This window comes from Capricornis sumatraensis, chromosome X (genome assembly GCF_032405125.1).
Source record: "Capricornis sumatraensis isolate serow.1 chromosome X, serow.2, whole genome shotgun sequence".
NCBI lineage: Eukaryota > Metazoa > Chordata > Mammalia > Artiodactyla > Bovidae > Capricornis > Capricornis sumatraensis.
Window position 1 is genome coordinate 78,620,267 of NC_091092.1, and position 21,984 is coordinate 78,642,250.

The 21,984-nt window shown below is 62.7% G+C and overlaps 1 pseudogene; it reads right to left on the reverse strand.

Moving 5' to 3' along the window:
• The window catches only part of LOC138070857 (heterogeneous nuclear ribonucleoprotein F-like), a 32,811-nt pseudogene extending 14,921 nt beyond the window's left edge, over positions 1–17,890 (reverse strand).
• Between the last annotated feature and the right edge of the window lie 4,094 nt (positions 17,891–21,984).

Sequence of the window (21,984 nt, forward strand, 5' to 3'; positions counted from 1 at the left end):
ATCCCAGCCACCGCCCCTGCCCTTGGGCGGGGGATAGCTCCTCCCAGCCACCGCCCCTGGCCTCGGGCGGGGGATAGCTCCTCCCAGCAGCCGCCATTGGCCTCGGGCAGGGGATAGCACCACCCAGCCATGGCGGGGGGTAACTCCTCGCAGCCACCGCCCCTGACCTGGGGCGGGGTATAACTCCTCCCAGCTATGGCGTGTGGTAACTCCTCGCAGGCACCGCCCCTGCCCTCGGGCAGGGGATAGCTCTTCCCAGCATCCGCCCTTGGCCTCGGGCAGGGGATAGCTCCTCCCAGCTATGGCATTGGCTAACTCCTCGCCACCACCGCCCCAGCCCTCGGGCGGGGGTGGCTCCTCCCAGCCACTGACCGTGGCCTCGGGCAGGGGATAGCTCCTCCCAGCCAGCGCCCGTGGCCTCGGGCGGGGGAGAGCTCCTCCCAGCCGCTGCCCGTGGCCTCGGGGCCGGGGTTAGCTTCTCCTGGCCACAACACCTGGCCTGGGGCGGGGATAGCTCCTCCCCGCCGCAATGACCTCGAGGTGGGGTAAGTCCTCGCTGACAGTGCCCCTGCCCTCGGGCTGGGGGTCCTCCTGGCCGCCATCCGTGCCCTCGGGCGGGGGATAGCTCCTACCAGCTATGGCGTGGGGTAACTCTTCCCAGCCACCACCCCTGCCCTCGGGTGGGGGATAGCTCCTCCCAGCCATCGCCCCTGCCCTCGGGTGGGGGATAGCTCCTCCCAGCCGCCATCCCTGGCCTCGGGCAGTGGATAGTTCCTCCCAGCCGCCATCCCTGGCCTCGGGTGGGGGATAGCTCCTCCCAGCTATGGCGTGGGGTAACTCCTCCCAGCCGCCATCCCTGGCCTCGGGCGGGGGATAGCTCCTCCCAGCAGCCGCCCGAGGCCTCGGGCAGGGGATATCTCCACCCAGCCATGGCGTGGGGTAACTCCTCGCAGCCACCGCCCCTGCCCTAGGGCGGGGGACAGCTCCTCCCAGCCACCGCCCGTGGCCTCAGGCGGGGCATAGCTCCTCCCAGCCACTGCCCGGGGCCTCGGGGCCGGGGATAGCTTCTCCTGGCCACACCTGGCCTGGGGCGGGGGTTAGCTCCTCCCCGCCGCAATGACCTCGAGGTGGGGTAACTTCTCGCAGACACGGCCCCTGGCCTCGGGCTTGGGGTCCTCCTGGCCACCATGCCTGGCCTCGGGCGGGGGATAGCTCCTCCCAGCAGCCGCCATTGGCCTCGGGCAGGGGATAGCACCACCCAGCCATGGCGGGGGGTAACTCCTCGCAGCCACCGCCCCTGACCTGGGGCGGGGTATAACTCCTCCCACCTATGGCGTGTGGTAACTCCTCGCAGGCACCGCCCCTGCCCTCGGGCAGGGGATAGCTCCTCCCAGCCACCGCCCCTGGCCTCGGGCAGGGGATAGCTCCTCCCAGCTATGGCATTGGCTAACTCCTCGCCGCCACCGCCCCCGCCTTCGGGCGGGGGTGGCTCCTCCCAGCCACTGACCGTGGCCTCGGGCGGGGGAGAGCTCCTCCCAGCCGCTGCCCGTGGCCTCGGGGCCGGGGTTAGCTTCTCCTGGCCACAACACCTGGCCTGGGGCGGGGATAGCTCCTCCCCGCCGCAATGACCTCGAGGTGGGGTAAGTCCTCGCTGACAGTGCCCCTGCCCTCGGGCTGGGGGTCCTCCTGGCCGCCATCCGTGCCCTCGGGCGGGGGATAGCTCCTACCAGCTATGGCGTGGGGTAACTCTTCCCAGCCACCACCCCTGCCCTCGGGTGGGGGATAGCTCCTCCCAGCCATCGCCCCTGCCCTCGGGTGGGGGATAGCTCCTCCCAGCCGCCATCCCTGGCCTCGGGCAGTGGATAGTTCCTCCCAGCCGCCATCCCTGGCCTCGGGTGGGGGATAGCTCCTCCCAGCTATGGCGTGGGGTAACTCCTCCCAGCCGCCATCCCTGGCCTCGGGCGGGGGATAGCTCCTCCCAGCAGCCGCCCGAGGCCTCGGGCAGGGGATAGCTCCACCCAGCCATGGCGTGGGGTAACTCCTCGCAGCCACCGCCCCTGCCCTAGGGCGGGGAATAGCTCCTACCAGCCACTGCCCGTGTCCTCGGGCGGGGGATAGCTCCACCCAGCCATGGCGTGGGGTAACTCCTCGCAGCCACCGCCCCTGCCCTGGGGCGGGGGATAGCTCCTCCCAGCCACCGCCCGTGGACTCGGGCGGGGGATAGCTCCTCCTAGCCACTGCCCCTGGCCTCGGGGCCGGGGTTAGCTTCTCCTGGCCACAACACCTGCCCTGGGGCGGGGGATAGGTCCTCCCAGCAGCTGCCCTTGACCTCGGGCAGGGGATAGCTCCACCCAGCCATGGCGTGGGGTAACTCCTCGCAGCCACCGCCCCTGCCCTCGGGCGGGGCATAGCTCATCCCAGCCACCGCCCCTGCCCTTGGGCGGGGGATAGCTCCTCCCAGCCACCGCCCCTGGCCTCGGGCGGGGGATAGCTCCTCCCAGCAGCCGCCATTGGCCTCGGGCAGGGGATAGCACCACCCAGCCATGGCGGGGGGTAACTCCTCGCAGCCACCGCCCCTGACCTGGGGCGGGGTATAACTCCTCCCAGCTATGGCGTGTGGTAACTCCTCGCAGGCACCGCCCCTGCCCTCGGGCAGGGGATAGCTCTTCCCAGCATCCGCCCTTGGCCTCGGGCAGGGGATAGCTCCTCCCAGCTATGGCATTGGCTAACTCCTCGCCGCCACCGCCCCCGCCTTCGGGCGGGGGTGGCTCCTCCCAGCCACTGACCGTGGCCTCGGGCAGGGGATAGCTCCTCCCAGCCAGCGCCCGTGGCCTCGGGCGGGGGAGAGCTCCTCCCAGCCGCTGCCCGTGGCCTCGGGGCCGGGGTTAGCTTCTCCTGGCCACAACACCTGGCCTGGGGCGGGGATAGCTCCTCCCCGCCGCAATGACCTCGAGGTGGGGTAAGTCCTCGCTGACAGTGCCCCTGCCCTCGGGCTGGGGGTCCTCCTGGCCGCCATCCGTGCCCTCGGGCGGGGGATAGCTCCTACCAGCTATGGCGTGGGGTAACTCTTCCCAGCCACCACCCCTGCCCTCGGGTGGGGGATAGCTCCTCCCAGCCATCGCCCCTGCCCTCGGGTGGGGGATAGCTCCTCCCAGCCGCCATCCCTGGCCTCGGGCAGTGGATAGTTCCTCCCAGCCGCCATCCCTGGCCTCGGGTGGGGGATAGCTCCTCCCAGCTATGGCGTGGGGTAACTCCTCCCAGCCGCCATCCCTGGCCTCGGGCGGGGGATAGCTCCTCCCAGCAGCCGCCCGAGGCCTCGGGCAGGGGATATCTCCACCCAGCCATGGCGTGGGGTAACTCCTCGCAGCCACCGCCCCTGCCCTAGGGCGGGGAATAGCTCCTCCCAGCCACTGCCTGTGGCCTCGGGGCCGGGGATAGCTTCTCCTGGCCACACCTGGCCTGGGGCGGGGGATAGCTCCTCCTAGCCACTGCCCCTGGCCTCGGGGCTGGGTTAGCTTCTCCTGGCCACAACACCTGCCCTGGGGCGGGGGATAGGTCCTCCCAGCAGCCGCCCTTGGCCTCGGGCAGGGGATAGCTCCACCCAGCCATGGCGTGGGGTAACTCCTCGCAGCCACCGCCCCTGCCCTCGGGCGGGGGATAGCTCCTCCCAGCCACTGCCCGTGTCCTCGGGCGGGGGATAGCTCCACCCAGCCATGGCGTGGGGTATCTCCTTGAAGCCACCGCCCCTGCCGTTGGGCGGGGGACACCTCCTCCCAGCCACCGCCCGTGGCCTCGGGCGGGGAATAGCTCCTCCCAGCCACTGCCCGTGGCCTCGGGGCCGGGGATAGCTTCTCCTGGCCACAACACCTGGCCTGGGGCGGGCGATAGCTCCTCCCCGCCGCAATGACTTCGAGGTGGGGTAACTCCTCGCAGACACTGCCCCTGGCCTCGGGATGGGGGTCATCCTGGCCGCCATCCCTGGCCTCTGGCGGGGGATAGCTCCTCCCAGCGATGGCGTGGGGTAATTCCTCGCAGCCACCGCCCCTGCCCTCGGGCGGGGAATAGCTCCTGCCAGCAGCCGCCCTTGGCCTCGGGCAGGGGATAGCTCCTCCCAGCTAAGGCGTGGGGTAACTCCTCGCAGCCACCGCCCCTGGCCTTGGGCGGGAGATAGCTCCTCCCAGCCACCCCCGCCCGCCCGACGGGCGGGGGATAGGCCTCCCAGCCGCCATCCCTGGCCTCGGGCGGGGGATAGCTCCACCCAGCCATGGCGTGGGGTAAGTCCTCGCAGCCACCGCCCCTGCCCTGGGGCGGGGAATAGCTCCTCCCAGCCACTGCCCATGGCCTCGGGCTGGGATAGCTCCTCCCAGCCACCGCCCGTGGCCTCGGGCGGGGGACAGCTCCTCCCAGCCACCGCCCGTGGCCTCAGGCGGGGCATAGCTCCTCCCAGCCACTGCCCGGGGCCTCGGGGCCGGGGATAGCTTCTCCTGGCCACACCTGGCCTGGGGCGGGGGTTAGCTCCTCCCCGCCGCAATGACCTCGAGGTGGGGTAACTTCTCGCAGACACGGCCCCTGGCCTCGGGCTTGGGGTCCTCCTGGCCACCATGCCTGGCCTCGGGCGGGGGATAGCTCCTCCCAGCAGCCGCCATTGGCCTCGGGCAGGGGATAGCACCACCCAGCCATGGCGGGGGGTAACTCCTCGCAGCCACCGCCCCTGACCTGGGGCGGGGTATAACTCCTCCCAGCTATGGCGTGTGGTAACTCCTCGCAGGCACCGCCCCTGCCCTCGGGCAGGGGATAGCTCCTCCCAGCCACCGCCCCTGGCCTCGGGCAGGGGATAGCTCCTCCCAGCTATGGCATTGGCTAACTCCTCGCCGCCACCGCCCCCGCCTTCGGGCGGGGTTGGCTCCTCCCAGCCACTGACCGTGGCCTCGGGCAGGGGATAGCTCCTCCCAGCCAGCGCCCGTGGCCTCGGGCGGGGGAGAGCTCCTCCCAGCTATGGCATTGGCTAACTCCTCGCCGCCACCGCCCCCGCCTTCGGGCGGGGTTGGCTCCTCCCAGCCACTGACCGTGGCCTCGGGCAGGGGATAGCTCCTCCCAGCCACCGCCCCTGGCCTCGGGCAGGGGATAGCTCCTCCCAGCTATGGCATTGGCTAACTCCTCGCCGCCACCGCCCCCGCCTTCGGGCGGGGGTGGCTCCTCCCAGCCACTGACCGTGGCCTCGGGCGGGGGAGAGCTCCTCCCAGCCGCTGCCCGTGGCCTCGGGGCCGGGGTTAGCTTCTCCTGGCCACAACACCTGGCCTGGGGCGGGGATAGCTCCTCCCCGCCGCAATGACCTCGAGGTGGGGTAAGTCCTCGCTGACAGTGCCCCTGCCCTCGGGCTGGGGGTCCTCCTGGCCGCCATCCGTGCCCTCGGGCGGGGGATAGCTCCTACCAGCTATGGCGTGGGGTAACTCTTCCCAGCCACCACCCCTGCCCTCGGGTGGGGGATAGCTCCTCCCAGCCATCGCCCCTGCCCTCGGGTGGGGGATAGCTCCTCCCAGCCGCCATCCCTGGCCTCGGGCAGTGGATAGTTCCTCCCAGCCGCCATCCCTGGCCTCGGGTGGGGGATAGCTCCTCCCAGCTATGGCGTGGGGTAACTCCTCCCAGCCGCCATCCCTGGCCTCGGGCGGGGGATAGCTCCTCCCAGCAGCCGCCCGAGGCCTCGGGCAGGGGATATCTCCACCCAGCCATGGCGTGGGGTAACTCCTCGCAGCCACCGCCCCTGCCCTAGGGCGGGGAATAGCTCCTACCAGCCACTGCCCGTGTCCTCGGGCGGGGGATAGCTCCACCCAGCCATGGCGTGGGGTAACTCCTCGCAGCCACCGCCCCTGCCCTGGGGCGGGGGATAGCTCCTCCCAGCCACCGCCCGTGGACTCGGGCGGGGGATAGCTCCTCCTAGCCACTGCCCCTGGCCTCGGGGCCGGGGTTAGCTTCTCCTGGCCACAACACCTGCCCTGGGGCGGGGGATAGGTCCTCCCAGCAGCTGCCCTTGACCTCGGGCAGGGGATAGCTCCACCCAGCCATGGCGTGGGGTAACTCCTCGCAGCCACCGCCCCTGCCCTCGGGCGGGGCATAGCTCATCCCAGCCACCGCCCCTGCCCTTGGGCGGGGGATAGCTCCTCCCAGCCACCGCCCCTGCCCTTGGGCAGGGGATAGCTCCTCCCAGCCACCGCCCATGGGGGCGGGCAGGGGATAGCTCCTCCCAGCCGCCGCCCGTGGCCTCGGGCGGGGAATAGCTCCTTCCAGCCGCTGCCCATGGCCTCGGGCTGGGATAGCTCCTCCCAGCCACTGCCCCTGCCCTGGGGCGGGGAGTAGCTCCTCCCAGCCACCGCCCATGGCGTCGGGCGGGGGATAGCTCCTCCTAGCCACTGCCCCTGGCCTCGGGGCCGGGGTTAGCTTCTCCTGGCCACAACACCTGCCCTGGGGCGGGGGATAGGTCCTCCCAGCAGCCGCCCTTGGCCTCGGGCAGGGGATAGCTCCATCCAGCCATGGAGTGGGGTAACTCCTCCCAGCCACCGCCCCTGCCCTTGGGCGGGGGATAGCTCCTCCCAGCCACCGCCAGTGGCCACGGGCAGGGGATAGCTCCTCCCAGCAGCCGCCCTTGGCCTCGGGCAGGGGATAGCTCCTCCCAGCTATGGCGGGGGGTAACTCCTCGCAGACACCGCCCCTACCCTGGGGCGGGGTATAACTCCTCCCATCTATGGCGTGTGGTAACTCCTCGCAGGCACCGCCCCTGCCCTCGGGCGGGGGATAGCTCCTCCCAGCCACCGCCCCTGGCCTCGGGCAGGGGATAGCTCTTCCCAGCATCCGCCCTTGGCCTCGGGCAGGGGATAGCTCCTCCCAGCTATGGCATTGGCTAACTCCTCGCCACCACCGCCCCAGCCCTCGGGCGGGGGTGGCTCCTCCCAGCCACTGACCGTGGCCTCGGGCAGGGGATAGCTCCTCCCAGCCACCGCCCATGGCCTCGGGCGGGGGGGAGCTCCTCCCAGCCGCTGCCCATGTCCTCGGGGCCGGGGTTAGCTTCTCCTGGCCACAACACCTGGCCTGGGGCAGGGATAGCTCCTCCCCGCCGCAATGACCTCGAGGTGGGGTAAGTCCTCGCTGACAGTGCCCCTGCCCACGGGCTGGGGGTCCTCCTGGCCGCCATCCGTGCCCTCGGGCGGGGGATAGCTCCTACCAGCTATGGCGTGGGGTAACTCCTCCCAGCCACCACCCCTGCCCTCGGGTGGGGGATAGCTCCTCCCAGCCATCGCCCCTGCCCTCGGGCGGGGGATAGCTCCTCCCAGCCGCCATCCCTGGCCTCGGGCAGTGGATAGTTCCTCCCAGCCGCCATCCCTGGCCTCGGGCAGTGGATAGTTCCTCCCAGCCGCCATCCCTGGCCTCGGGCGGGGGATAGCTCCACCCAGCCATGGCGTGGGGTAAGTCCTCGCAGCCACCGCCCCTGCCCTGGGGCGGGGAATAGCTCCTCCCAGCCACTGCCCATGGCCTCGGGCTGGGATAGCTCCTCCCAGCCACCGCCCGTGGCCTCGGGCGGGGGACAGCTCCTCCCAGCCACCGCCCGTGGCCTCAGGCGGGGCATAGCTCCTCCCAGCCACTGCCCGGGGCCTCGGGGCCGGGGATAGCTTCTCCTGGCCACACCTGGCCTGGGGCGGGGGTTAGCTCCTCCCCGCCGCAATGACCTCGAGGTGGGGTAACTTCTCGCAGACACGGCCCCTGGCCTCGGGCTTGGGGTCCTCCTGGCCACCATGCCTGGCCTCGGGCGGGGGATAGCTCCTCCCAGCAGCCGCCATTGGCCTCGGGCAGGGGATAGCACCACCCAGCCATGGCGGGGGGTAACTCCTCGCAGCCACCGCCCCTGACCTGGGGCGGGGTATAACTCCTCCCAGCTATGGCGTGTGGTAACTCCTCGCAGGCACCGCCCCTGCCCTCGGGCAGGGGATAGCTCCTCCCAGCCACCGCCCCTGGCCTCGGGCAGGGGATAGCTCCTCCCAGCTATGGCATTGGCTAACTCCTCGCCGCCACCGCCCCCGCCTTCGGGCGGGGTTGGCTCCTCCCAGCCACTGACCGTGGCCTCGGGCAGGGGATAGCTCCTCCCAGCCAGCGCCCGTGGCCTCGGGCGGGGGAGAGCTCCTCCCAGCCGCTGCCCGTGGCCTCGGGGCCGGGGTTAGCTTCTCCTGGCCACAACACCTGGCCTGGGGCGGGGATAGCTCCTCCCCGCCGCAATGACCTCGAGGTGGGGTAAGTCCTCGCTGACAGTGCCCCTGCCCTCGGGCTGGGGGTCCTCCTGGCCGCCATCCGTGCCCTCGGGCGGGGGATAGCTCCTACCAGCTATGGCGTGGGGTAACTCTTCCCAGCCACCACCCCTGCCCTCGGGTGGGGGATAGCTCCTCCCAGCCATCGCCCCTGCCCTCGGGTGGGGGATAGCTCCTCCCAGCCGCCATCCCTGGCCTCGGGCAGTGGATAGTTCCTCCCAGCCGCCATCCCTGGCCTCGGGTGGGGGATAGCTCCTCCCAGCTATGGCGTGGGGTAACTCCTCCCAGCCGCCATCCCTGGCCTCGGGCGGGGGATAGCTCCTCCCAGCAGCCGCCCGAGGCCTCGGGCAGGGGATATCTCCACCCAGCCATGGCGTGGGGTAACTCCTCGCAGCCACCGCCCCTGCCCTAGGGCGGGGAATAGCTCCTACCAGCCACTGCCCGTGTCCTCGGGCGGGGGATAGCTCCACCCAGCCATGGCGTGGGGTAACTCCTCGCAGCCACCGCCCCTGCCCTGGGGCGGGGGATAGCTCCTCCCAGCCACCGCCCGTGGACTCGGGCGGGGGATAGCTCCTCCTAGCCACTGCCCCTGGCCTCGGGGCCGGGGTTAGCTTCTCCTGGCCACAACACCTGCCCTGGGGCGGGGGATAGGTCCTCCCAGCAGCTGCCCTTGACCTCGGGCAGGGGATAGCTCCACCCAGCCATGGCGTGGGGTAACTCCTCGCAGCCACCGCCCCTGCCCTCGGGCGGGGCATAGCTCATCCCAGCCACCGCCCCTGCCCTTGGGCGGGGGATAGCTCCTCCCAGCCACCGCCCCTGCCCTTGGGCAGGGGATAGCTCCTCCCAGCCACCGCCCATGGGGGCGGGCAGGGGATAGCTCCTCCCAGCCGCCGCCCGTGGCCTCGGGCGGGGAATAGCTCCTTCCAGCCGCTGCCCATGGCCTCGGGCTGGGATAGCTCCTCCCAGCCACTGCCCCTGCCCTGGGGCGGGGAGTAGCTCCTCCCAGCCACCGCCCATGGCGTCGGGCGGGGGATAGCTCCTCCTAGCCACTGCCCCTGGCCTCGGGGCCGGGGTTAGCTTCTCCTGGCCACAACACCTGCCCTGGGGCGGGGGATAGGTCCTCCCAGCAGCCGCCCTTGGCCTCGGGCAGGGGATAGCTCCATCCAGCCATGGAGTGGGGTAACTCCTCCCAGCCACCGCCCCTGCCCTTGGGCGGGGGATAGCTCCTCCCAGCCACCGCCAGTGGCCACGGGCAGGGGATAGCTCCTCCCAGCAGCCGCCCTTGGCCTCGGGCAGGGGATAGCTCCTCCCAGCTATGGCGGGGGGTAACTCCTCGCAGACACCGCCCCTACCCTGGGGCGGGGTATAACTCCTCCCATCTATGGCGTGTGGTAACTCCTCGCAGGCACCGCCCCTGCCCTCGGGCGGGGGATAGCTCCTCCCAGCCACCGCCCCTGGCCTCGGGCAGGGGATAGCTCTTCCCAGCATCCGCCCTTGGCCTCGGGCAGGGGATAGCTCCTCCCAGCTATGGCATTGGCTAACTCCTCGCCACCACCGCCCCAGCCCTCGGGCGGGGGTGGCTCCTCCCAGCCACTGACCGTGGCCTCGGGCAGGGGATAGCTCCTCCCAGCCACCGCCCATGGCCTCGGGCGGGGGGGAGCTCCTCCCAGCCGCTGCCCATGTCCTCGGGGCCGGGGTTAGCTTCTCCTGGCCACAACACCTGGCCTGGGGCAGGGATAGCTCCTCCCCGCCGCAATGACCTCGAGGTGGGGTAAGTCCTCGCTGACAGTGCCCCTGCCCACGGGCTGGGGGTCCTCCTGGCCGCCATCCGTGCCCTCGGGCGGGGGATAGCTCCTACCAGCTATGGCGTGGGGTAACTCCTCCCAGCCACCACCCCTGCCCTCGGGTGGGGGATAGCTCCTCCCAGCCATCGCCCCTGCCCTCGGGCGGGGGATAGCTCCTCCCAGCCGCCATCCCTGGCCTCGGGCAGTGGATAGTTCCTCCCAGCCGCCATCCCTGGCCTCGGGCTGGGGATAGCTCCACCAGCCATGGCGGGGGGTAACTCCTCGCAGCCACCGCCCCTGCCTTCGGGCCGGGGATAGCTCCTCGCAGCCACCACCCCTGCCCTCGGGCGGGGGATAGCTCCTCCCAGCCACCGCCCCTGCCCTTGGGTGGTGGATAGCTCCTCGCAGCCACCGCCCCTGCCCTCGTGCAGGGGATAGCTCCTCCCAGCCACCGCCCCTGCCCTTGGGCGGGGGATAGCTCTTCCCAGCCACCGCCCCTGGCCTAGGGAGGGGGATAGCTCTTCCCAGCCACCGCCCCTGGCCTCGGGCGGGGGATAGCTCCTCCCAGCAGCCGCCCTTGCCCTCGGGCAGCGGATAGCTCCGCCCAGCCGCCATCCCTGGCCTCCGGCGGGGGATAGCTCCTCCCAGCTATGGCGTGGGGTAACTGCTCGCAGCCACCGCCCGTGCCCTCGGGCGGGGGATCGCTCCTCCCAGGAGCCGCCCTTGGCCTCGGGCAGGGGATAGCTCCTCCCAGCCATGGCGTGGGGTAACTCCTCGCAGCCACCGCCCCTGCCCTGGGGCGGGGAGTAGCTCCTCCCAGCCACTGCCCATGGCCTCGGGCAGGGGATAGGTCCTCCCAGCCGCCATCCCTGGCCTCGGGCGGGGGATAGCTCCTCCCAGCCACCATCCCTGGCCTCGGGCGGGGTATAGATCCTCCCAGCAGCCCCCCTTGGCCTCGGGCAGGGGATAGCTCCACCCAGCCATGGCGTGGGGTAACTCCTCGCAGCCACCGCCCCTGCCCTGGGGCGGGGAATAGCTCCTCCCAGCCACCGCCTGTGGCGTCGGGCGGGGGATAGCTCCTCCTAGCCACTGCCCCTGGCCTGGGGCGGGGGATAGCTCCTCTCAGCCATGCCCGTGGCCTCGGCGGGTGATAGCTCCTCCCAGCCACTGCCAGTGGCCTCGGGGCCGGGGATAGCTTCTCCTGGCCACAACACCTGGCCTGTGGCGGGGGATAGCTCCTCCCCGCCGCAATGACCTCGAGGTGGGGTAACTCCTCGCAGACGCGGCCCCTGGCCTCGGGCTTGGGGTCCTCCTGGCCCCCATGCCTGGCCTCGGGCGGGGGATAGCTCCTCCCAGCAGCCGCCATTGGCCTCGGGCAGGGGATAGCTCCACCCAGCCATGGCGTGGGGTATCTCCTTGAAGCCACCGCCTGTGCCGTTGGGCGGGGGACAGCTCCTCCCAGCCACCACCCGTGGCCTCGGGCGGGGAATAGCTCCTCCCAGCTACTGCCCGCGGCCTCGGGGCCGGGGATAGCTTCTCCTGGCCACAACACCTGGCCTGGGGCGGGGGATAGCTCTTCCCCGGCGCAATGACCTCGAGGTGGGGTAACTCCTCCCAGCCACTGCCCCTGGCCTAGGGCGGGGGAGAGCTCTTCCCAGCCACCGCCCCTGGCCTCAGGCGGGGGATAGCTCCTCCCAGCTATGGCGTGGGGTAACTGCTCGCAGCAACCGCCCCTGGCCTCGGGCGGGGTATAGCTCCTCCCAGCAGCCGTCCTTGGCCTCGGGCAGGGGATAGCTCCTCCCAGCTATGGCGTGGGGTAACGCCTTGCAGCCACCGCCCCTGGCCTTGGGCGGGGGATAGCTCCTCCCAGCCACCGCCCGTGGCCTCGGGCGGGGGATAGCTCCTCCCAGCCACTGCCTGTGGCCTCGGGGCTGGGGATAGCTTCTCCTGGCCACACCTGGCCTGGGGCGGGGGATAGCTCCTCCCCGCCGAAATGACCTCGAGGTGGGGTAACTTCTCGCAGCCACCGCCCCTGCCCTGGGGCGGGGAATAGCTCCTCCCAGCCGCTGCCCATGGCCTGGGGCTGGGATAGCTCCTCCCAGCCACTGCCCCTGCCCTGGGGCGGGGAGTAGCTCCTCCCAGCCACCGCCCGTGGCGTCGGGCGGGGGATAGCTCCTCCTAGCCACTGCCCCTGGCCTCGGGGCCGGGGTTAGCTTCTCCTGGCCACAACACCTGCCCTGGGGCGGGGGATAGGTCCTCCCAGCAGCCGCCCTTGGCCTCGGGCAGGGGATAGCTCCACCCAGCCATGGCGTGGGGTAACTCCTCCCAGCCACCGCCCCTGCCCTCGGGCGGAGCATAACTTCCCAGCCACCGCCCCTGACCTTGGGCGGGGGATAGCTCCTCCCAGCCACTGCCGGTGGCCACGGGCAGGGGATAGCTCCTCCCAGCAGCCGCCCTTGGCCTCGGGCAGGGGATAGCTCCTCCCAGCTAAGGCGTGGGGTAACTCCTCGCAGCCACCGCCCCTGGCCTCGGGCGGGGGATAGCTCCACCCAGCCATGGCGTGGGGTAAGTCCTCGCAGCCACCGACCCTGGCCTTGGGCGGGAGATAGCTCCTCCCAGCCACCCCCGCCCGCCCGACGGGCGGGGGATAGGCCTCCCAGCCGCCATCCCTGGCCTCGGGCGGGGGATAGCTCCACCCAGCCATGGCGTGGGGTAAGTCCTCGCAGCCACCGACCCTGCCCTGGGGCGGGGAATAGCTCCTCCCAGCCACTGCCCATGGCCTCGGGCTGGGATTGCTCCTCCCAGCCACCGCCCGTGGCCTCGGGCGGGGGACAGCTCCTCCCAGCCACCGCCCGTGGCCTCAGGCGGGGGATAGCTCCTCCCAGCCACTGCCCGGGGCCTCGGGGCCGGGGATAGCTTCTCCTGGCCACACCTGGCCTGGGGCGGGGGATAGCTCCTCCCCGCCGCAATGACCTCGAGGTGGGGTAACTCCTCGCAGACGCGGCCCCTGGCCTCGGGCTTGGGGTCCTCCTCTCCCCCATGCCTGGCCTCGGGCGGGGGATAGCTCCTCCCAGCAGCCGCCATTGGCCTCGGGCAGGGGATAGCTCCACCCAGCCATGGCGTGGGGAAACTCCTCGCAGCCACCGCCCCTGCCCTTGGGCGGGGGATAGCTCCTCCCAGCCACCGCCGGTGGCCACGGGCAGGGGATAGCTCCTCCCAGCAGCCGCCCTTGGCCTCGGGCAGGGGATAGCTCCTCCCAGCTATGGCGTGGGGTATCTCCTTGAAGCCACCGCCCCTGCCGTTGGGCGGGGGACAGCTCCTCCCAGCCACCGCCCGTGGCCTCGGGCGGGGAATAGCTCCTCCCAGCCACTGCCCGAGGCCTCGGGGCCGGGGATAGCTTCTCCTGACCACAACACCTGGCCTGGGGCGGGGGATAGCTCCTCCCCGCCGCAATGACCTCGAGGTGGGGTAACTCCTCGCAGACACTGCCCCTGGCCTCGGGATGTGGGTCATCCTGGCCGCCATCCCTGGCCTCTGGCGGGGGATAGCTCCTCCCAGCGATGGCGTGGGGTAACTCCTCGCAGCCACCGCCCCTGCCCTCGGGCGGGGGATAGCTCCTCCCAGCAGCCGCCCTTGGCCTCGGGCAGGGGATAGCTCCTCCCAGCTAAGGCGTGGGGTAACTCCTCGCAGCCACCGCCCCTGGCCTTGGGCGGGAGATAGCTCCTCCCAGCCACCCCCGCCCGCCCGACGGGCGGGGGATAGGCCTCCCAGCCGCCATCCCTGGCCTCGGGCGGGGGATAGCTCCACCCAGCCATGGCGGGGGGTAACTCCTCGCAGCCACCGCCCCTGCCCTCGGGCGGGGGATAGCTCCTCCCAGCCACCGCCCCTGGCCTCGGGCAGGGGATAGCTCCTCCCAGCCATGGCGTGGGGTATCTCCTTGAACCCACCGCCCCTGCCGTTGGGCGGGGGTCAGCTCCTCCCAGCCACCGCCCGTGGCCTCGGGCGGGTGATAGCTCCTCCCAGCCACTGCCCGTGGCCTCGGGGCCGGGGATAGCTTCTCCTGGCCACAACACCTGGCCTGGGGCAGGGGATAGCTCCTCCCCGCCGCAATGACCTCGAGGTGGGGTAACTCCTTGCAGACACGGCCCCTGGCCTCGGGCTTGGGGTCCTCCTGGCTACCATGCCTTGCCTCGGGCAGGGGATAGCTCTTCCCAGCCACCGCCCCCGCCCTCGGGCGGGGGATACCTCCTCCCAGCCGCCATCCCTGGCCTCGGCCCGGGGATAGCTCCTCCCAGCAGCTGCACTTGGCCTCGGGGCCGGGGATAGCTCCTCCCAGCCGCCATCCCTGGCCTCGGGCTGGGGATAGCTCCTCCCAGCAGCCTCCCTTGGCCTCGGGCGGGGGATAGCTCCTCCCAGCCGCCGCCCTGACCTTGACGTGGGGTAACTCCTCGCAGCCAGCGCCCTTGGCCTCCGGCCGGGGATAGCTTCTCCTGGCCACGACCCCTGGACTCGGGTGCGGGGCAGCTCCTCCTGGCCGCCGCCCCCGACCTCGACATGGGGTAGCTCCTCCCGGCTGTTGCCGCTGACCTTCGCCCTGGGGTAACTCCTCGCAGCCACCGCTCCTGGCCTCGTCGTGGGATAACTCCTCGCAGCCGCCGCACTTGGCCTCGAGCCTGGGATAGCTCCTCCCGGCCGCCGCCCTGACCTCGGACGTGCGTAGCTCCTCTCGGCCGCCACTCCTGACCTCGATGTGGGGTAACTCCTCCCAGCCACCGCCCCTGGTCTCGGGTGAGGGGCAGCTCCTCCTGGCCGCTGCCCCCGACCTCGACATGGGGTAGCTCCTCCTGGCTGTTGCCGCTGACCTTGGGCCTGGGGTAACTCCTCGCGGCCGCCACCCCTGGCCTCGGATCGGGGGTAGCTCCTCCCGGCTGCCATCCCTGGCCTCGGGCAGGGGATAGCTCCTCCCGGCCGCCGCCCTTGACCTCGGGCGTTGGGTACCTCCTCTTGGCAGCTCCTGCGCCGTCGCAGCCTGGCACTCTTGGCCACCCCCCCGGACCTCGGCCCTAGGGTAGCTCCTCTGGACCGCCACCCCTGGCCTCGGGTTGGGGGCAGCTCCTCCTGGCCGCCGCCCCTGACCTCGACGTGGGGTAGCTCCTCCCGGCCATCGCCGCTGACCTTGGGCCTGGGGTAACTCCTCGCAGCCGCCACCCCTTGCCTCGGATGTGGGGGTAGCTCCTCCCGGCCGCCACCCCTGGCTTCGGGCAGGGGATAGCTCCTCCCGGCCACCGCCCTTGACCTCGGGCATTGGGTACCTCCTCTCGGCAGCTCCTGCGCCGTCGCTGCCTGGCACTCTTGGCCACCCCCCCGGACCTCGGCCGTAGGGTAGCTCCTCTGGACCGCCACCCCTGGCCTCGGACGGGGGTTAGCTCCTTCCGGCAGCCGCCCCTGATCTAGACATGGGGTAGCTCCTCTCGGCCGCTCCTGTGCCGTCGCAGCCTGGCACTCTCGGCCGCCGCCCTGACCTCGGACTTGGGGTAACTCCTCGTGGCCGCCACCCCTGGCCTCGGGCCGGGAGGATAGCTCTTCCTGGTGCCGCCCCTGGCCTCAGACATGGGGTAGTTCCTCTCGGCCTCTGCCCCTGACCTCGGACATGGGAACATTTCATGCAAAGATGGGCTCGATAAAGGACAGAAATGGTACGGACCTAACAAAAGCAGAAGATATTAAAAAGAGGTGGCAAGAATACACAGAACTGTACAAAAAAGATCTTCACGACCAAGATAATCACGATGGTGTGATCACTCACCTAGAGCCAGACATCCTGGAATGTGAAGTCAAGTGGGCCTTAGAAAGCATCACTTCGAACAAAGCTAGTGGAGGTGATGGAATTCCAGTTGAACTATTTCAAATCCTGGAAGATGATGTTGTGAAAGTGCTGCACTCAATATGCCAGCAAATTCGGAAAACTCAGCAGTGGCCACAGGACTGGAAAAGGTCAGTTTTCATTCCAATCCCAAAGAAAGGCAATGCCAAAGAATGCTCAAACTACCACACAACTGCACTCATCTCACATGCTAGTAAAGTAATGCTCAAAATTCTCCAAGCCAGGCTTCAGCAATATGCAAACTGTGAACTTCCAAATGTTCAAGCTGGTTTTAGAAAAGGCAGAGGAACCAGAGATCAAATTGCCAACATCTGCTGGATCATGGAAAAAGCAAGAGAGTTCCAGAAAAACATCTATTTCTGCTTTCTTGACTATGCCAAAGCCTTTGACTGTGTGGATCACAATAAACTGTGGAAAATTCTGAAAGAGATGGGAATACCAGACCACCTGACCTGCCTCTTGAGAAACCTATATGCAGGTCAGGAAGCAACAGAACTGGACATGGAACAACAGACTGGTTCCAAATAGGAAAAGGAGTACGTCAAGGCTGTATATTGTCACCCTGCTTATTTAACTTATATGCAGAGTACATCATGAGAAACGCTGGGCTGGAAGAAGCACAAGCTGGAATCAAGATTGCCGGGAGAAATATCAATAACCTCAGATATACAGATGATACCACCCTTATGGCAGAAAGTGAAGAGGAACTCAAAAGCCTCTTGATGAAAGTGAAAGAGGAGAGTGAAAATGTTGGCTTAAAGCTCAACATTCAGAAAACGAAGATCATCGCATCTGGTCCCATCACTTCATGGGAAAGAGATGGGGAAACAGTGGAAACAGTGGCAGACTTTATTTTGGGGGGGCTCCAAAATCACTGCAGATGGTGATTGCAGCCATGAAATTAAAAGACGCTTAACCTAGACAGCATATTCAAAAGCAGAGACATTACTTTGCCAACAAAGGTCCGTCTAGTCAAGGCTATGGGTTTTCCTGTGGTCATGTATGGATGTGAGAGTTGGACTGTGAAGAAAGCTGAGTGCCAAAGAATTGATGCTTTTGAACTGTGGTGTTGGAGAAGACTCTTGAGAGTCCCTTGGACTGCAAGGAGATCCAACCAGTCCATTCTAAAGGAGATCAGTCCTGGGTGTTCTTTGGAAGGAATGATGCTAAAGCTGAAACTCCAATACTTTGGCCACCTCATGCGAGGAGTTGACTCTGATGCTGGGATGGATTAGGGGCAGGAGAAGAAGGGGACAACAGAGGATGAGATGGCTGGATGGCATCACTGACTTGATGGACGTGAGTTTCAGTGAACTCCGGGAGATGGTGATGGACAGGGATGCCTGGTGTGCTGCGATTCATGGGGTGGCAAAGAGTCAGACACGACTGAGCAACTGAACTGAACTGATTCTCTTCTTGTGCTTCTCTAGAGCCTTCTCTATCTCCTCTGAAGCAAACTGCACAAAGGTTTCCCCTGTAGTCTTGCCCTCAGGGTCCACAGGCAGTGTGATCCCGTTTGGCATCATTTCCAACCTTGAGAAGAACTGAATGATCTCCTCCTTGGTGCATCCAAATGGGAGTCCTCGAATTCTGATGAAACCATCACTGGAAGTGTCACCACTGTTTGGACCACTGTGCTTCAACACCCAATCCATCTCAGTTCTGTGGGTCTTGAACACTTCAATGTACCAATCTCCCATGCTTTGCCTGTCTTTTTTAAGGGCCATCCTTACATCATATTCTGATTGAAGTTCAACAAAAGTCTCACCACTCTGCCTGCCTTCTGTACTGTAGATAAAATGAGCACTTGTGACCCGATCATGGATCATGCCGTCAGAGAGGAAATTTTGAACATCCTCAACATAGCAGGACCAGGGCAGGCCACGGAGCTTGACCACAAAGCCTTCATCTCTCTCAGGGCCCAACATCATGGACAGTTGACAGAACAGACGTCAAACAAGCTTGGGTGCAGCTTTGTGTGGCTAAAAAGAAAACAAAAACTTAACAGCAGGGGATGCCCACAGCCAAAGACACTCCAGGTAGGTAACGAATTGTTCTGCTTCTCCAACAAGACACAGCACAGTCCCATGTCCTCCTCAGTGTCTTCTTTTTTTTTCCTCAGTGTCTTCTTACTGCAAGACTCTTGCTGAGTGATTTACCTGACTCTCTTGCTTTCAAGTACCATCTGTTTGTTGATGACTCCTAGAGCTCTATTTCAGGTTTTGATGGTTCCTTCCCACCTCCACCCCTCCAGCTCATTCCAGCTATTCCCAGTGTGAACATCCATTTCTTTGAAAACTCCCATACTCCCCTCCTGGAATCTGTGCAAGGTCAGTAGATGAATATATCTTCATATATAGTTTACTTTAGGATTCACTCTTGGTGTTGTATGTTCTATGTATTTGGGCAAATGCATAATGACATATACCCACCATTATAGTATCATACAGAGTAGTTTCACTGCCATTAAGATCCTCTGTACTCTGCCTGTTCATCTTTCCACCAACCCCAGTCCCTGGCAAGCACTAATTTTTTCACTGTCTCCAAAGTTTTGTCTTTTCCAGGATGTTTTATACTGAAATTATAAGTATACAGCCCTTTCCAATTGCTTTTTTCACTTGCATGTGAGTGCATACATACTCAGTTGCTCAGTTGTGTCCGACTCTGTGACCCTATGGACTGTAACCCACCAGGCCCTTCAGTCCATGGGATTTTCCCAGCAAGAATACTGGGGTGGGTTGCCATTTCCTCCTCCAGGGGATCTTCCTAACCCAGGGATCTGCATTGCAGGCAGATTTTTACTACTGAGCCAGCGGGGAAGCCCTATGCATTTAAGGTTCTTCATGTCTTTGTATGGTTTGATCACGCATCCTTTTTTAGCAATGAATAATATTCTATTGTTTAAATATACAACATTTTATTTATCCATTCACCTAATGAAGGACATCTTGGTTGCTTCCAAGTTGCACCAATTATGAATAAAGCTGTAATGAACATCTCATTGCAGGTTTTTGAGTAGACTTAATTTTTCAGCTCTTTTGGATAAATACCAAGGGGTTCAATTGCTGGGTCATATGGTAAGAGTATGTTTAGTTTTGTAAGAAACCACCGGACTGTCTTCCAAAGTGTCTTCCATTTTGCATGTTCACCAGCAATGAATGAGAGTTCCTGTTGTTTCATATCGTCACCAGCATTTGGTACTATTAGTGTTCAGCTTTGGGGCATTCTAACAAGTGTGTAGTGGTATCTCGTTTTAATTTGCATTTCCCTGATGGCATATATGTAGAGTATATTTTTGTATGCTTATTTGCCATTTGGTTATCTTCTTTGATGAGCTGTTTGTTAAGGTCTTTGGCCCATTTTTAAATTGGGTTGTTCGTTGCCTCACCATTGAGTTTTAAGAGGTTTTCTTTCTTTTCTTTTCTTTTTTTTTTTTGCATATTTTGAATAACAGTCCTTTATCAGATGTGTCTTTGGCAAATATTTTCTCCTAGTCTGTAGCTTGTGTTCTCATTCTCTTGACATTATTTCACAGAGTAGAAGTTTTTCATTTTAATCTTAAGCTTGTCAGTTCTTTCTTTCATGGATTGTGCCTTTGGTATTATAAAAAGTCATTGCTGGGCTTCCCTGCTGGCTCAGTGGTAAAGAATCCACCTGCTAATGCAGGAGACATGGGTTTGATCCTTAGTCTGGGAGGATCCCACATGCCTTGGAGCAACTAAGCTGGTGTGCCACAGCTACTGAGCCTGTGATCTAGAGCCTGGGAACCAAAACTACTGAGCCCACGTGCTGCAACTACTGAAGCCTGAGCGCCCTACAGCCCATGCTCCACAACAAGCAAAGCCACCGTAATGAGAAGCCTGTGCACTAAAACGAAGAGTAGCCCCCACTCCTTGCAACTAGAGAAAAGTCCACACTGCAATGAAGACTCAGCACAGCCAAAATAAATTAATAAAATTATTATTTTTTTAAAGTCAGTGTCATACCCAAAATCACCTAGATTTTTTTGCCTATGTTATTTCCTAAGAATTTTCTTTTTCTATTTTTTAGCTACACTGCATGGCTTAAGGGATCTTAGTTCCCCAATCAGGGGAACCCATCCATCACTTGTAATGAAAGTGTGGAATGTTAGCCACTGGACCACTGGGGAAGTCCCTATATCCATTTTTTGGATATAGATGTCCAGTTGTTCCAACCCTTGTTGAAAGCACTATCTTTATTCCATTGTATTGCCTTTGCTACTTTGTCAAAGATCAGTTGGCTTTACTTATGCGGATCAATTTCTGGGCTTTATATTCTGTTCCATTGATCTTTTTGTCTCTTCTTTCACCAAAACCACAATGTCTTGATTGCTGAAGCTTTACAGTAAGTCTTGACATTGAATAGTGTCAGTCCTCCAATTTTGTTCTTCTCCTTCAGTATTGTGTTGGTTATTCTGGGTCTTTTGCCTCTTCATGTAAACTTTAGAATCAATTTGCTGATATCCATAAAATAACTTGCTGGGATTTTGATTGGGATTTCCTTGAATATATACATCAAGTTGGGAAGAACTGACATCTTGACAGTATTGAGTCTTCTGCTGCATGAACATGGAACATTTCTTCATTTATTTATTTATTTAAAGAACAAACTTAAAAAAAAATTGCCTAGTTATTTACTTGACTACACCAGGTCTGAGTTGCCACACGTAGGATCTTCAGTCTTTGTTGTGGTATGTGGGATCTTTTTAGTTGTGGCATGGGGGATCTTTAGTTGTACACACAAACTCTTAGTTGAGGCATGTGAGATCTAATTCCCTAAGCAGAGATCGAACCCAGGCACCCTGCATTGGGAGCGTGTAGTCTTAGCCACTGGACCACCAGGGAAGTCCCTCCATTTATTTAGTTCTTATTCACTTTGTTTTTCATAGTTTTACAATTTTCCTTATATATATCTTATACATTTTTTTAGATTTATATCTAAGTATTTGATTTTTGAGGGTGCTAATGTAAATGATATTGTGTCTTCAATTTCTATTTTTCATGTATTCATTACTGGTATTTAGGAAAGTGACTGACTTTTTAAATTAGTTAGTTTTTGACTGCTGGGTCTTCATTGCTTTGCACGACCTTTCTCTAGTTGTGGCAAGCATGGGCTACTCTTCATTGCAGTGCACAGGCTTCTCATTGTAGTGACTTCTCTTGTTGTGGACCACAGGCTCTAGGCACATGGGCTTCAGTAGTTGCAGCTCGAGGGCTTCACTAGTTGTGGCACATGGGTTTAGTTGCTCCACAGCATGTGGAATGTCCCCAGACCAGGGATTTAAACTTTGTGTCCTGCATTGGCAGGCAGGTTCTTATCTAGTAAGCCACAGGGAAGTCCGTGACTGACTTTTGTATATTAACCTTGCTATAATTGCTTATTGGTTCCAGGAGTTTTGTTGTTGTTGATTCTTTTGGATTTTCTACATATTATGTCATTTGCAAACAAAGATAGTTTTATTTCTTTCTTCCCAATCTGTATAACTTTTCTTCTCTTTTTTTTTTTTTTGTTTTATTGCATTATCTAGAACTGCCAGTACGGTGTTGAAAAGGAGTGATGAAAGGGGGCATCCTTATCTTGTTCCTAATCTTGGTGGAGAAGCTTCAAGTTTCTTGTCATTAAGTATGATCTTAGTTGTAGGTATTTTGGTATTAATTATCAAGTGATGGAAGTTTGCCTCTATTCCTAAGAATTTACTGAGGAATTTATTTGGAAGTTTTTTCTTTTTTATCATGAATCAGTGTTGGATTTTAATCAAATCTTTTTCTGCATCTACTGATATGATTGTACAATTTTTATTTTTTAACTTATTCATGTGATTGGCTGCATTATTTGAGTTTTGAATGTTGTACCAGTCTTGCATACTTGGGATAAATCCTAACTGGTCATGGTATATAATTATTTTTATATATTGCTTAAGTTGGCTTGCTAATATTTCATTGAAGATTTTTGCATCTTTGTTCATGAAAGATATTTGTTTATAGTTTTCTTTTCTAGCAATGTC